The sequence below is a fragment of the Taeniopygia guttata genome, chromosome 3 (assembly GCF_048771995.1).
Source record: "Taeniopygia guttata chromosome 3, bTaeGut7.mat, whole genome shotgun sequence".
In the NCBI taxonomy this organism is placed as follows: domain Eukaryota; kingdom Metazoa; phylum Chordata; class Aves; order Passeriformes; family Estrildidae; genus Taeniopygia; species Taeniopygia guttata.
Window position 1 is genome coordinate 101,874,755 of NC_133027.1, and position 15,532 is coordinate 101,890,286.

Below are 15,532 nucleotides of genomic sequence, written 5' to 3' on the forward strand. Positions count from 1 at the left end.
CTAAAACATTTCATCTTATCACTGGCATAAAAAAAACCTGCTTTTGCAGGAAAGGAGGTCTAGCATGACTTTGTTTTTTTCTCAAAATGAAATTTAATTTATGTCACAGGATTTCTGATCCACTGAGAGTTTTCAGGGGGACTGAGTCATACAGTAGTCCTAAAACTCACTAGGCATGGGTGCCAAGTAAGCCACAGATTTTTAAGGAAAAAAACAAAATAGACTCTCTGTTACATAGGAAATGTGCAATATGATTTTACTGAAGGCAGATCATCCAGACAGACCTTGTGACTTCATTTAGAAAGTAAATCAGTCTCCCAGGTAATGAAAAATCTCACCTGTCTGTGCTTCTGTACACGTTCAATACCATGATGGACACTAAATTATTAGAAATATTGGGGGAAAACAAACCCCAAACAAACTAAAACCCCACAACAAACACCACAGTGAAAGGGACCAGGCTAACAGTAGTGAGTAGCTGAGAAATGTTATCAACTCCATCAGAGCCCACTCATGGCTACTCAGGGAATTGCTTACAGTCAGGGCTGAGCATGTTTGATATTTATAGCCATGGCTTCAGCACAAAAACATGAAACTGTGCTGACAAAATTTCCCAATGACCATGGTACTGGCATGAAGTGTCAGAATGACATGTCAAAAGGCCTTGATGTCCCCAGGTGTCACCCAAAAGAAAGTAAATTGTTTTGTATCAGATGTAGTATAATATATTAAAGGAGAATTAACAACTTCTGATGTTAGCAGTGCATTCAGATGCCAGAAATTTGTACTCTTTGGTTGTTTCTATGGACCCATGTTTCAAACCAGTCACATAATGCTATTGAGCTGTCACTGGGATGTAACCACTCCAAAAGCTAAATGGGATGGACCCAAGGCTCATGCACAAGGTATTTTCTACAGTGAAATGAAAACATGTGAGCACTTCACAAGCTATTGCTGTGATCTGTTATGTCAAAACATATTGATCTTGTCAACACTGCTTAAAGAGGGCCAAAGGAGCACTGGAGAAATAGCTGGTGGGCATGGCCTGGGAGGAAGAGTTTGTGGCATCCTGTGAAATCACCTTTCACAAGGTATCAATTAAACAACTCAACTTCAAGGAGAGGCAGGGACTTGTCTGATTGCTCAATGCAATGCAGGACAGGGTTGAAATTCCTTGTACCGAATTGAGTGACCTGGCCAGAAAGCACAACCTATCACAACACCAAGACCCTCAGCTGAAAAATTACATCTGTCCAATTCCTTCTCAGCTGAAAAATTGTTTTTGTTTGTTACCAAACCAAGCTGATTTAAGACTCAGCTGAAGTAAAAAGCTTTGTAGCAATTATCCATTATTAATATCTTACTAAATTTCAGTAACCCAAAGAAAAGGTGCATTTTGGCTATCAATGCATTAGAGAGACACTTTTCAAGTTTTGACCTAGCAACTCAAAATTCATTGACACAGCCCCATAGCAGATACATCCCTTGAGAGTGTGAGTTCATGCCTGGAAATGACAGTATTCTTTCTCATACTCTTTCTCTAAGCAACCAGCAGACCCAAACTCAATTTTGCTGTGTATGAAGCCAAGTTTTAAAGTTGCTTTTAATTTCTTAACATGCACAGCCTAGTTAAATGACAAGGAAGTCATCCTACTTCACAGCTCCCATGCCAGTTTAAATGTGCTCATAGACATACCTGCTACATAGATGCATGTACACTGGATACACATTTAAAGCTCTGTGATGATGTGAATAAAATACACTGACAAAGCCATCTGTGAAAGAAAATATTGAGCTCTGTTGGCTCCTTGCTTTCAGATGAAACCTACAAAACATTCTCATTCCCAGGCAGCTATGAATGATGATACCAAAATCCATAAAATGGGAATTGTGAGAAATCCACAGCATATGGCCAACAGTAGGAAAAAGATATTAGTTTGCATGGAAAAACAAGGAGTTTTATTGTCCTGCTCATATCATATGAAGCATGCTTAATTCATTTATTTATATATTTCTAATAGTCTTATCCTTTCATGTTATTACAGTGCTTCAGAAAAATCTCGAGGTCTAGGGGGAAGTTTAATGTTTGCTGTTCTGGGATCATTTGAAGCCATGCATTCAAAGAGGACAAAATCACTTTTAAGTCTGCCTGTAGGAAATCTATCTTGGCAACCAGACAACTAGAATTAGTTATTAAAGGCATGTCAAATGAATAAAGACACCTCTGTAAGGAAAACCGCAAAAGCATTTACTTTTTCTAATATGAATAGTGGGCTAATACCAAATCAGCTTTCATTTTCCACTCTCCCTTCACCTCCTAGACCAGAGGTCAGATCCAATAAAGACTAACCCAACTGAAAATCATTTCAGTTTGCTGCATCTATTACATAGCAGATGTATATTAAATAGCACTGCCTGGAAATGAAGCAAACTCATATAATCTGATGTGGCAACCTCCTTGTGGAACTGGTTCACTGCAAGGCAAAGAAGTCTGTGGTATTATTAGAAATCAGGAGGCACATGAAAAAGCAGGGGGCTTTCCCCTTCCAGGGGAAAAAAAAAAAAAAAAGAAAAAAAAAAAGAGAGCTTTCTAGTTCTGTGATGGAAATTATGATACTACAAAAAACATGTTCAGGATCAACTTCTTCCTTACACTGGGAAAATCCCCTGGAATAACTTAGTCAACTGGAAAATACAAAAATAAACATTTTCATGGTAGTCAGAGTTTGAAGGAGCAGGAGCAATTTGCGATTTTACTGAAGTTTTCCTGTGTGATACCTTCTAAATTCTGTAGATCAAGAGACTTTGATATTTTCATCTTTACTGTGACTGCATCAGAAAGCAGGGCCTCTGTATTGTGTGACTTATGTCTATAGCTTTACTTGAAAATATAAAATGTAAATACATACTTGCTGCTTCAAATCTTCCTTATCAGAATATGGTTAGATTTGTCCAAGGTCCAAAATCAAGCATAAGCTTCTTCTAGACTTTTTTGTTAATTGCTGCTAAACATCAAATAAGAAAGAAGCCCAAAAAATCCATGAGTGGGCAAAAGACTGTCCCAGTTTGGTATTTGTTAAAGAAGTAACTACAGATTGTGGTTTTATCTTGATCCATTGAGTCAGGAATATTTATTTAGACTAAAGTAGCCATAAAAATCAGCTTTAGCTGTAGCTATTTAAAAAAAAAAAAAGTAATTTTTTTTACATCAGGTAGCATATACAGTTACTAAATTTGTTAGAACTGTAACATTATCAAAGGCCTTCATTTTAGGAAAAATATACTACTTATACACAGATTAATTTACCTGCTTAATCAGACACTGAGAAAATTAAACAAAAACGTGGGAAAAGGAAATCTTGTCGATGGAAAAATACTGGTACCACTTACAGAAGTTGTGGGTTAGCTGTTAAACACATGCTTTGAAGCCTTTTGAGAAAAAAGGTTTGAAATCTTACAAAAAATAATTTCCTTTCAGTTCATGCAATTCAGTAGAACACAGACCAAAGGAGTTCCTGTCCTGTGGCCTATAAATCAGACAGAATTTCTCCAAACTGGCTAGGTATGAATCACTTCTTCATCACTTCCCAGAGGAGAATTTCTCAACCTTCTTCACTCACTCTTTGCCAAGCTCTAAGGCCAGCTGTCGTGCATGTTCTCATACCACTCTCACTGTCTTGGGATGAAGATTCTTCATTCATACAACAAACCAAGTCAAGCACTGGGAAAAGACATCCCTGATTTCTCCCAGCACATGTTGACTTTTCTTCACGTTGCACTCACAGCTTAGCTCTAAGGAATTTCTCTATCACTCAGACTAGATACAGCCAACAGAGTGAATCCAGCTGAAATTCCTGTTCAAATTAACTCTTTGGATCCAGATGCAAGCAACAGGGAGGGTGTTCCCTTAGGCCTCTCTCAAACCTACCCATAAACAAGAAAATGTCCTAAAATCCTCCAGTTTGAATTCCGTGCTCTCTAAAGCAGGTAGACCACAGCATGTAAAATTAACCCAGCTGCTCTGATCCTGGAATCATCACACTCTGACCTGCCAATAGGTGTCCAGTGTCAATTTGAGGAGACGAAGAAATGAAGAAGCCACCACTTATTTGGTACTTCATTAACTCTGATTTTTGCAGCAATAATCATTGGTCCTGAGGAGACTGAGAAGTGCCCAGCATGTACCTTCATCTCTGCATTTCCTGGTATTGACCAAATTACCTTGGTGCAGGAACTGAGCTCTAGAGGCCTAACCTCAGTTGTTGTCAACATCCTGGAAAGGCACAAAGCCAAATTTCTCAATCTTAGTGCTTTGATAATATAATATTCACTGTAGAAAGGCTTCAGTACTTCCTGCAGCTTCCAGGCTTTCAGTAAGGACGGGATATACTTATGTATGTCCTCTTGCATGTACATGGAGACACACCTATGGTAATCACCACAGCATATTAAAATAGCCTACTGCTCTTTCACAGTCCTTCTTTGACTTGGATTTGGGGGAAAAGACCCCAGCGTCTCAGCAAGAAACTGTATATTTAGACTCAAGATGAGTTCCTTCCTATGGAAGGAACTCTAAATTTTAACCTAAAATTCTATGGAATTTTAATTTCATAGAGGCTATTTTGTGTTCTGAAACATAAAGATTTAAACCTTCTCTACTGTTGGTTCAAATATGTCTTTCTTTATACATATGAATCTTCCAAATTTTGAAAATCTACCTCATAAAGCTTTTTATCTGTTTTGAAAGCTTTGTAGCACTCAAATTTCAGATGAACCATGGGCATGTAAATAAATATTATGTCCTTGGTGACTTTCTCACAGGCTGCATTGCATACTTGCAAAACACAAAGTTGGCCCTGAAACACTTTCTTAGAACAATGAAGGTCCTTTTTGCTTTGAAAGCACACACAAACAAGACCTGCTGCATGCTGGTGGCCCACAGTGCTATTTTTGTTCTTTTGGCTTCAGAGCAGTCGCCTTTCAAAAGATGAATTAGTTGGGCCCAGAGGAAGAAAACTACTTTTACTAAGGAAAGAGGTACCCCATTTAAGAAAGCCTGAAGGACATATGTTTACTGTGTGGAAAAAAAATAATCTAGCTTCACTTGTGAAAATTAGTGAGAGTGATGCTCTTGTTCCATAGCATTTCTCTGTTTACAGTGATCTTTCCATGCAAAGCTACAGTACAAGGCTTAAAAGGTGTAGATGCAAAATTATTTTGATTTTAGCATGCTGCCTATCACACACTTATTTTTTTCTGTCAAACTTGATTCACAACCAGAGGTATCACATGAGATCAGAGATTTCACATGGGATTTTCCTTTCCACAGGGCACATCATAGGGAATGGCACCTTTTTTTTTCAACAGATTACTCCAAACTTGCATGTTACTACAGTTCCACCACTGAGCATATGCTTCATTTCCTGTGCATCCACAACATGCCGGGGTCTAGCAGGGCTGAGCAATACAGCCTGCAGGATTTTCTCACATACCAAGACAAAAAGGAACCCTCTAAGTTGTCCAACAGATGTCTGCTGTTAAGAGATGCTTTTAATCACAGAAGGACAAATCTAATAAACTGAGAATTTTTATTATGCATTTCAAGTTGTTGTCTCTGGTGCCTGTGATGGCATTGCATATCTGTTGGGGTTTTGCCCAACAACAGTGATGTGGAAAAGAGACAAAATGAGTGTGCCTGGAAGTCACTTTTATTCCCCTCATTAGTATTTAGTTGGTTTAGAAACAGGATAAACTAAAATTCATTTGAGAGAGCGTATATATGCCATATTGGATTAATAAAAATAATTTTCTAGATTTCTGAATCCCCTTAACTTTCATTGATGTGCCTCTCTTAACAAGTTAAACAACTTTTTATTACAAGCTGACCTGCAGAAAATTAATCCATGCTTGAGTTTTAGACTACTCTGTCTAGCTTGTTCACCAAAATAAAAGTAAATTATAGTAGAAAAAAGAATATGTGCTTGAAGCAACTTGTTAATAGTCTTATTGATTGAACATGACACCTCAGAGAAGGTGGTATGGGAAGAACTAAAACTTGACTTTTAGTCATAAATATAAAACAGTATTCTACCTTGTATTCTGCCAGACACATGAATAAGTCAGTACAAAAGTGTGACACTGGGGAAAGAAATTGCAGCATCATTCTTTATGAGAGACATATAAGACTATGCAGAGAACAAAGTATATCATTAGGGAAAGAAATTGCCGTGCATCATCAGACCAATTAAAGGAAGGTATACTCAGGTTTTGCTCAGTAACTCAAAGGGAGTGTTTTTATAATAAGATGGTCTTTGTCGTTTTAAAATTCAAGAATTATTTATATTGTTCTTAATTCAGCTTTCTTCTCATTTTCACTTAAAAATAAACATTTTCTAAGAAAAAAATACTTGACTTTTACAAACACAACATGGTCATATTTCATACCCACCAGCTCTCGTCACTGACACTGGAAAGGACAAACTATATCTGCCAATCTGTAAACTGGAAAAGAAGTTTGTAAAGGCAGCATGTAGACAGAACTGGCACCAATGTGATACCAAAGCATTTTATATGCAGATTGGTTGTCTCACACCTCTAATCATAAATCAGACCTGTAAGAAAGTGGCACTGTTAGCAAATAGATGCTTTCCATGAAACTTTATTTTAAAATGTTTTAGGCTCTACACAATCCCTAAGCAGAAGACCAAAAGCAAACAGTAGAGGTAAGTGCTACTGACCGTAGAAGTCCCACAGAAGCAAAATATCTACAGGTTTTATAAACGAGTTATAAACAGTCTTGTATTTGTGTCACACAGAGCATATTTTAGGGACAGTGCTGTTTAGCACACATTTAACAAAAATTAGGTTGTGAAAAGAAATTATTTTATTCATTTGTAATTTAGCTCTATATGCTGAATTATGGATTTATGTAGCCATTGCCCTCTTACGTCCAAAAAGAATTCTGTCCTACTGCTGCTTCATTTTATAAGTGGCAAGTCATTGATGAAATATTGAAAGGCCCATAATGGTAGTAGAGCATCATAAGAATTAAATATTCCAATGTGTGGGTACTCCAGTCTGGTAATTTACTACAAATGCTGTACAAAAGGACAGGAATTTCCATTAAACAGACTTGATTATATTACTGGAATTTTCACAAACTTCAAACTTTCCACAGACTACCATGACACAGTGGAAACCCAAAAAACAGGTTAAACTGTCCACTGCTTGCTATAATCTCCCTTATATTTTTGTATTTGTGAGCCTTATTCTTAACTGAATATTTTACTTCCACCCTGAACAGTTCTAAACTTCCACTCAAAAGAAAAAAAACCCCAGCATGTTTATTTTGCATTTCAATTGCCTGGTTGTGCACCAGCACTGACCCTCCTTGATGCTGCAAGGGGAGGAAAGATGTTTGCTTCAATTCAAACCATGTGACAGTCTCTAGCTGCACTGGTGCCTCTTGTTCTGTTCCACAGCCTGATTTCAGAAGACTGTTTGAAGAAGTAATGCAATCCATTTGCTGAGTTCCTAAATAATGAGAGTTGACAGCCCTGTGCTGCAATAGCTGTGCCTAACACTGGTGATGAAGCTTCACTCACAGGATTGTTATCACAGGGGAGGGTTCCTTGTTTTCCAGCAGCTCCATGCTCTTGAATTCACTGTTTTTCTTCCCTTGTGCGTGTCCCTTCCTCAGGAGAGTGTGAGCAGCCTGCCAGAACAAAAACAGAACATGAACAGTGCAAGGCCAGACCAACACTGCTGGCAAAGCCATGGCAGCCACATGTGGCACCTGAGAGCCACCAGAGCTGTTTCAGCAGGTGAACTGGAGGGATTACAGCCATGCTTCAGCACCCAGATCACAGAGCACCCTGTCTACCTGCTTGTATTTTTCTTTCCCATGTTCAGGTTCTCACACTAAAACCAAGGGAGCAGATATAAATTTGAAGAGGAACATGAAATAGGGTTAAAAGAAGGTAAGGACTTGAACCTTAAGAACACATGCAGGAACACTGCCCATCAGTTGGGCACACCCTGAGGTTTTTTTCAAGACCAGCCAAGCTCCAGCCAGGAGTTAGTGTGAATGTAGAGACCACCAGGTGAGAGCAGACCTGACCCCAGTGCACTGCAGTGTGACAACAGACCAAAGGGACCAGGGGAAGTTTTTGTGTACAGCTCCTCTTGCTAGCCAGGAAAAAAAACAAAATACAAATATTTCTCTTCCCCTTCACTAGTCACAGAATCTGGGGAACCTCTCTGGCTCCTTGATAGTGTGTGTTTATTTTCTCCTGTTATAGGACTTTGAAAATTACCTCTTTCTTAACTTGGCAATGTGCTACTTTACAGCCTACACTCATCCAAAGGAGCTTTTGTTGAAGCAATAGTATTATATGAGAAATCACAAGTGTTACTAGGAAATAATAGTGTGGTAAAGAATGGTGAATTAATTCTAATAAAAAACTAGAAGTGTTTTAGAGGATTATATAGTAGCATGTTCTACCTTTGACATTTGCAATCTATCATTTCATTAGACTCTGGAAAAAACAGATACAGACTGTCCTGTCATTTACAATTTGGTTTTCCTCTTCCATTGCATTGCATTACTTCTGCTGTCTCTACACAGTGCTTTAAGATTATGCAAAGTCACATTTCTCTGCAAATACTTTCTGTTATCCAAATAATTTAGATAAACTGCAATAACACAAGCAATCCCTAAATGTTTCCAGAGGATGTGTTGAATACTTCTCACTGTTCAAGAAACAAGGTCATATGTCTGGTTCAATAAGGCCCCAGGCTTATGGGCTGCCATCTGCCCACCACAACAGTTCATCTGGCACATCACCACTTTCTACTCACACAAACTAATTCAGTGCTTGTTGGCTGCTCTTACCATCTTTCCTCTCACCCTCTATGTGACAACATGCCTCAGATTTGTGGCTCAGACTGTGCATGTGCCAGCCAGCCCTGCTGTCCATGCAGGAACGAGCTCCTTTGTGATGGAAAGGCAGGTCTGCAGGGAGCTCCAGATGACAGAGTGGAGGTTAGGCACCAATGACCCATCCTACAGATACAGGTACTCCCAGGATTCATGCAAAAACCAGCTTTTTTCAAATCTCTAGGCAAAATTATTTTCCCTCAAAAAACCTACTTGCTTTGAAATTGTTTTGATAGGAAGAAGGAGCTCAACAATGTGCATAAATACCTGCAGTGAGGACACAAAGGAGGTGGAGCCAGGGTGTTTCCTGTGGTGCCCAGTCAAGGAGAGGAGGCCACATGCACAAACTGAGACACAAGAGATTCCTTCTGAGCAGCAGGGAACACTTTGGTCCTGTGAGGGTGACCAAGCACTGGCACAGGTTGCCAAGAGAGGTTGTGGAGCCCTCGTTACTGGAGATGCTTGGAAGCCTTCTGGACGTGGTCCTGCGCAACTGGCTCTGCTTGAGTAGGGAAGCTGGGCCAGATGACCCAGGTCCCTTCCAGCCTCAGCCCTCCTGTGAATTTGCAATGAGGATTTGAAGTAAATGTTAAGTCTATTCTTAAATTCACCCAAGACACATACAAATTTTACAAGGAATTTGTGTACAGTCTTCCTGCCCATTGATTGCCTACCTAAACCAGGAGTGAGCCAAAGCGTCTTACTACATCCCAAAATAAGTTCTTCCTTCACAAGAGCAGATAAGAAGAGGTAGAAACAGCTCCCTATTTAGTCTCTTGAGGCTTAGTTCAAGTGCTCAGTTCACAAAAGATGTTGCAGACAGACATAAATTATCTCTCTCTGCTCTCAAGTGAGCAGAGAGACAAAGAGGTTATACACAGCAAGGCTTTGCTTTCATCGTGAAGCAAAGGTTTGTGTTTTACCATGAACTGATCACTTCAGCTCTGATATTTGCTGCTAGAAAAATCACAAGGAGAAGGCATCATATGGGGCTTACCCAGCTGCCATTAAAAATTATGATTATGTTGTCTCTGTCAAGATTCAGTGCAGATGTCCAGGATGCAGTGGCCAATAATTATTTGTGGATGTTTTTCAAGTAGGGCAGAGCAAATTTGCATCCTGTAGGATGGCTAGATAAAAAGACAGTGAAGGCTGCTGTGGAAATAAGATGAGAATTAACCTTTTGCCAAGCCCCATATATGACACCCATATTAATCAGTATCATCACATTTTAGACTTTGCTGGCCTTCTGTGGCTTGCTGAGCAAGAGAGGTCACACAACCACCTCTTGTCCTGTGCCATGCACAGTATGAGAAACAAGTCTGGGGTTACTGATGCTCACTGGCTCCCCATCAGTGATTCTCCTGTAGAAAGATCCAGGTATGCTCTGGTTACTTCCAATTTCTGCAAGAATTCTTAGCTAAATATACTAATCAAACTATTGTTTTCAAAATTGCTACTTTGAACAATTTAGAATTTCCAGAATTTTAAAAATAGTTTACATACTGATTCTGAATCTTACTCTGTCTAAGGGAACTTCATTACCTCCAGATTTACAACTAACTGACAATAGTGTAAGAGGAAACACTAGTTTTTAGCTATAATTTGAAAATAGTTTTTGGCTATAATTCTCTTGTTGGGAAACATCAGAAAGCTGATATCAAAGATTTTTTTTTTTTAAATCCAGATTAGTCTCATGCAAATATTTGCACACATTTGTCCCACTAACACTTTGATGGAGCAATTCAGACATTGCAACAGTAATGTTTTTTGACCTTTTAATCAATTCCATTTTGCAACTACTCCATCTGAGAACCGCAAATGGTATTTACAGGACTCATTCTCTGGAGTCAATGGAAACTTTCTGTCAAATAATCATCTGTAGAGAGAGACAAAACACATAGTGACAGGAGAAGTTTGTGGAGAATCTGAATGAATTGAAAAAAATAAATCTGGACCTGAAAGCAGATGAATTAGAACAAAGGGACCCAAGCAAAATGTAAGGCAGCAATTAGGGCTATAAAATTAAAAATACTGAGGAATTTAATCAAAGAGGACAGTCTAATCAATGAAAAGCATGCCACTTGCTCTCTGGGTAATTGCATCCCTCCCCTTCTTTGGTTGGTTGGTTTTTTTTTTGGTTGGGTTTTTTTATTTTTTTGTGGTGGTAGTAACAGCTCATATTTAAGATAATTGCATTCCTATAAAACTCAGAAGTCTAGGACTACCATAATTTTAATATTTGTCACATGGGACTTCATTCTCATTCCCCTGAAGTCAACAGCAGCTGACAATCATTTCAGTGGAAGCAGGGAAAAGTGGACTTCTAGTAAAAAGAGCACCATGCTCTTCTGTTTTACTGCCTTTCCCTAGAAGTTCCTATCAGATATCCTATATAGATATCAATCCTAGAAGAAGAAGACAATTCCCTAGAATTGTCTGATGACACAGACATCTGAACAAGAGAGAGGGATAAAATCCCTTAGAAATGCTCCTGATCTCAACACCTGAACCAGCATTTAAAGGTGTGATTTTTAATTATATATATATATAATTTTACATATATATATATAATTTATATCTATTATAAGATATATAATAGATATATAATATATTATATATTTATATTTATAATTTAGTATAATATAACCAAAACTTAAATGCAAAAATTATAACTTTATTTTTGTTTATATGTATAGTTCCCAGCACTATAATCATCAGGGGAAGACACATTTATGTTTGGTGAATACATCTTACACACCTCTTTGTTTTTCCATGTGCTAATAAATCATGCTAGTTCAAGCACTTCTGTGGTGCCACAACAACTCAAGGAGGAGCTGCACCAGATTTTGTGCAGCCTTTAGGATTTCAGGTCGAGTAGTTAGAAAGAGTTGTAATTGTTGTAAAGCCCAGCACACACACACTCCTGAGTGCACTGGGCCAGCCCCACTGTACAACAGCATCCAAATCTCCATGCCTGTGATCAAACTCTCCAACACACAATCAAGTAACAATAACAGGGGTACTGTTTGGACTTACCATATTTCCATGGCTAGCAGGCTAATGCCATTTTCCTGATGGAAGATTATAGAGATTTAATTAAAACTACCATGTTTTAATAATGGACTTATTTAATAGAAAACTGCTTTGGAAAAGGACAGTCAGTCTAGATGCCAGTCTGTGTCTGGGAACTTCATAAAGTTTTTTTGTACTTTATGCTTGTAGCCAAAACAACAATCAAGCCTTTGTTAATAATGTCCCTGCAACAGAAGAATAGCAGTGAAACTGTAGAAGTTAACTCTTTCATTCTATATCCTATTATTAATTCCAAATTCAAAGCTTCTTTTTTCAGCTATAGTAAAATAACCTTCAGTGGATTCTCTGCCTCCACAGAAAACAGTCAGGATCTGACCATCTTAGCTAACATTTGAGTAATCAGTCCCAAACTGTTTGCAGGACTAATCAAAATAAGCTAGAGAGAGAAAATTTCTACTGGCTATCTTAATTTTGAGGAATACCTGTCATAACAACAGTTTTATATCCTCTAATCAGTATACTGATAGGTAATTAGAAATCAGTTTGTGTAAAACTACTTCTTGAACAATAAGACAATATCATTGGGATACAAATATGCTGAAAGTTAGGATGATTCAAAAACTTGCATCTACAACTACCTGGAGACTGACATGCACACAAAATGCTAACATCTAAAAACTCCTCATATCTCCTACAGGCTTTCCAAAGCCACCTTGCCCTAGAACGAAAATCATTGTGCAATACCACTAAGTGAAATCTAAAACCAGTTTCAATCTCTGCTTCTTATCAACCATCAGGTGTTTTTATTTCAGGTTATCTTAATTTATTTCCCTTTATTTTCTGTTTTCTTTGATCTCCCTTTGTCTTTAATTTTCCCACCAAAAATGGAGATGACTAATTTTATTTTAAATTTTCTTTTTAATAGAAAATGGCTTCTCTCTGCTCTTCATTCTGTTCCATTGAACCATTCACATCCTGATAGTCTGGCAATAGAGTTATTCCCATACACTTCCCTCATGTGGGATTGTGTTTCCAATAAGTCTCCCAAAAGCACTGTAATATTTACTAGCACACATTTTGGCACACATGAAATGCGTGATTGCATTTATATTCAAGCCTTTTGCATATGCACATCTATAAAAACCTTGAAAAATATTGCAAGTGTTTTTCCTAAGCTTTCTAACAATTTGAGCCTTTTGGTGTTCCCTGCTTTAAATCCCAGTACAACTCTGTTTTCATCCATATAATTATAAAAAAAACAGCACAGGAACCTTGAAATTACCATATGCAAAACCCACCAGCCAAAACATTCCTCTAGTTGGTTGGAGAAGAGCTTTGAGAGATAGATAGATAGATAGATAGATAGATAGATAGATAGATAGATAGATAGATAGATAGAGACAAATTCTGAATTACATCTTAACTAACTTTTATTACCATCCCTATTAGCAGTATGATAATTTACCTTGAAAAGAGGCAAGGTGAATTAGTCTCTGGGATACTTGTAGGTATCAATAATATTAACAATTCTTTTAGACATTTTTTTAAATTAGTCTCAAATATAATGATACTATATGTAGGATTTATGTGACGAATGCACTAAGAGCAAAGTGTGACAATAAAATTGTCAGCTGTATAAAATAAAAGAGCAATTTGAAGTTAAACTGAAGTTCCAGTCCAATGATTGAGTATTCAGTCATTCTTCCTTAAGTTTCAGAACAGCAACTCTTCACAGATAGGCAGTATATGGGCTTTAATATCCAGAAGCATATAGAAGAATTGCATGAAAAATAAATATAAGTCAACCTCAGTGGATGCTACAATCTAAATTTTAAAAAGTACATATTTCACAATCTCTTTTAAAGATTCTCCAGTCCAAAGAGAACATAGAAACTTGATTCCAAGATGATAAAAGAAAGACAGCTTTAATTAATAAGCTTAAAATCAAGTTCATAAACTTATCTGACAGGTTACTGCATCCTTTGTAGGACTCTGGATAAGCAGACACCCAGTGTGGGTCATTTGGTTAGGTAAGTCTTTTAAAAATGTGCTCAAAACATCAAATAAAAATACTGACACATCATTTTTAAAAACAGAGCTGCCTGTATATAGGCAGTGCTGCCATGTTATGTAACAGAAATACACAGAGCAGCAGAATAAACCCATTTGGAAAGCACAGCAAAATGGTACTAAATTGTGCAAAGCAATTAGAACTGAACTTTGCATTCTTTTCAGATTACTGAACCATGCATAGCTATTTACTTTTTTTCAATTACAACATTGTGCAGAGCTATATATTTAGAAATGCTTCTCTAGGAACTAATATATAGTTCAACCAGGGTGGTATGCCCAGTGTCACCACCAAGGGCAAATGGATAAAGTTACCAGAGGGAATTATTCTTTTGTGGCAGGTTGATTTAGTCTTTTTAAATGACAGCAGCTGAACAATCAACTCTTATTTGTTTCTGTTACTAATAGGGAGGTGTTAGGCAGGTCAGCCTTGCAATAAAGATTTTCTATGAGAAGAAACTGCCAGTCTTGATAAAAAAATTACAACATTGATAATAGTAAATAGAGACACCAAGCAGTCCCTGAGGGTGTTTGAATCCATCATTGAAAGTAATCTATCTGCTGTGTTTAGGGGCATTACTTTAGTCACCAAAACCAGCATTTCCTTTCCTTACTGTTAACTCTAACAATACTTTTAAATAGAGATTGAGGTTTGAGAACAGAAGCAGGGACTTCAAATCCAAGGGATTTGTAGTAAGTGCATGTAGCACTAAAAATGAGCTCTAATAGCTAGAGATTTGAGAAAAATAGCTTACCTCTATTTACATATTTGAAAAACAACCATAAGGTTGCATACTGAGCACACAATGCAATGCTCTGCCCCTGGGACAGCAAATATCAACTGGCAAAAATACAACTAAATTAAACTCTCAGTAGGATAATCACAAACAGATCATCAAGGCAATGGTTGCCAGCTCATCAGCAGCTTGGGGTGAACCTTAACTCTAATTGAATTTACTGTAACCTGGAAATTCCCAGTCCCAAAGGCTGAGGTTGCTCCACAGGGGCAAGGCTGGCTGTGCTGCACTGCCTGTGCAGAGGGAGAGAGGGAGGCAGGGAGGAAAGCCAGCTGTTCTGCTGTGGCCCAACATGCCTCATCCCTTCCCCTGTGGATTGGGCATTGGAGTGTGTCTCAGGCAATGTTTTCTGTATGGGAGCACACTGGGGCTAGCAGAAGTTCTTCAGGTGACACCAGCCTGATGGAAAAGCCTAAAAGCCTTGCTCAGCTCTCAGGAGCAATCCTCTGAGCAAAGCAGGACTTTAGAAAACCTCACCCCATGCTAGCAAGTTAAGCCAAATTACACCATTTCCCTGACCAGTGGAAGCCAAATTTGTTTGGCTACTTGGTCTATGAGGAATGCACCTACCATCCAAGGTAGTCCTCAGACCACTTCCTACCCTGCAGAGAACATTCCTGTTACCTGAAAGATGAGTTCAAAGGCTACAGAAGGGCAAGTCCCCTGTGTTTCCAGTAAGGATACCCTCTTG

General features: G+C 38.1%; 1 long non-coding RNA gene across 1 annotated transcript; it reads right to left on the bottom strand.

Moving 5' to 3' along the window:
- Positions 1-6,642: 6,642 nt before the first annotated feature.
- On the bottom strand, positions 6,643-14,618 carry LOC121469793 (uncharacterized). Its single transcript, XR_005980008.2, has 2 exons — positions 9,206-14,618; positions 6,643-7,714 (listed from the first exon to the last, which is right to left on the bottom strand). It is a non-coding gene; the product is annotated as an uncharacterized lncRNA (long non-coding RNA).
- Between the last annotated feature and the right edge of the window lie 914 nt (positions 14,619-15,532).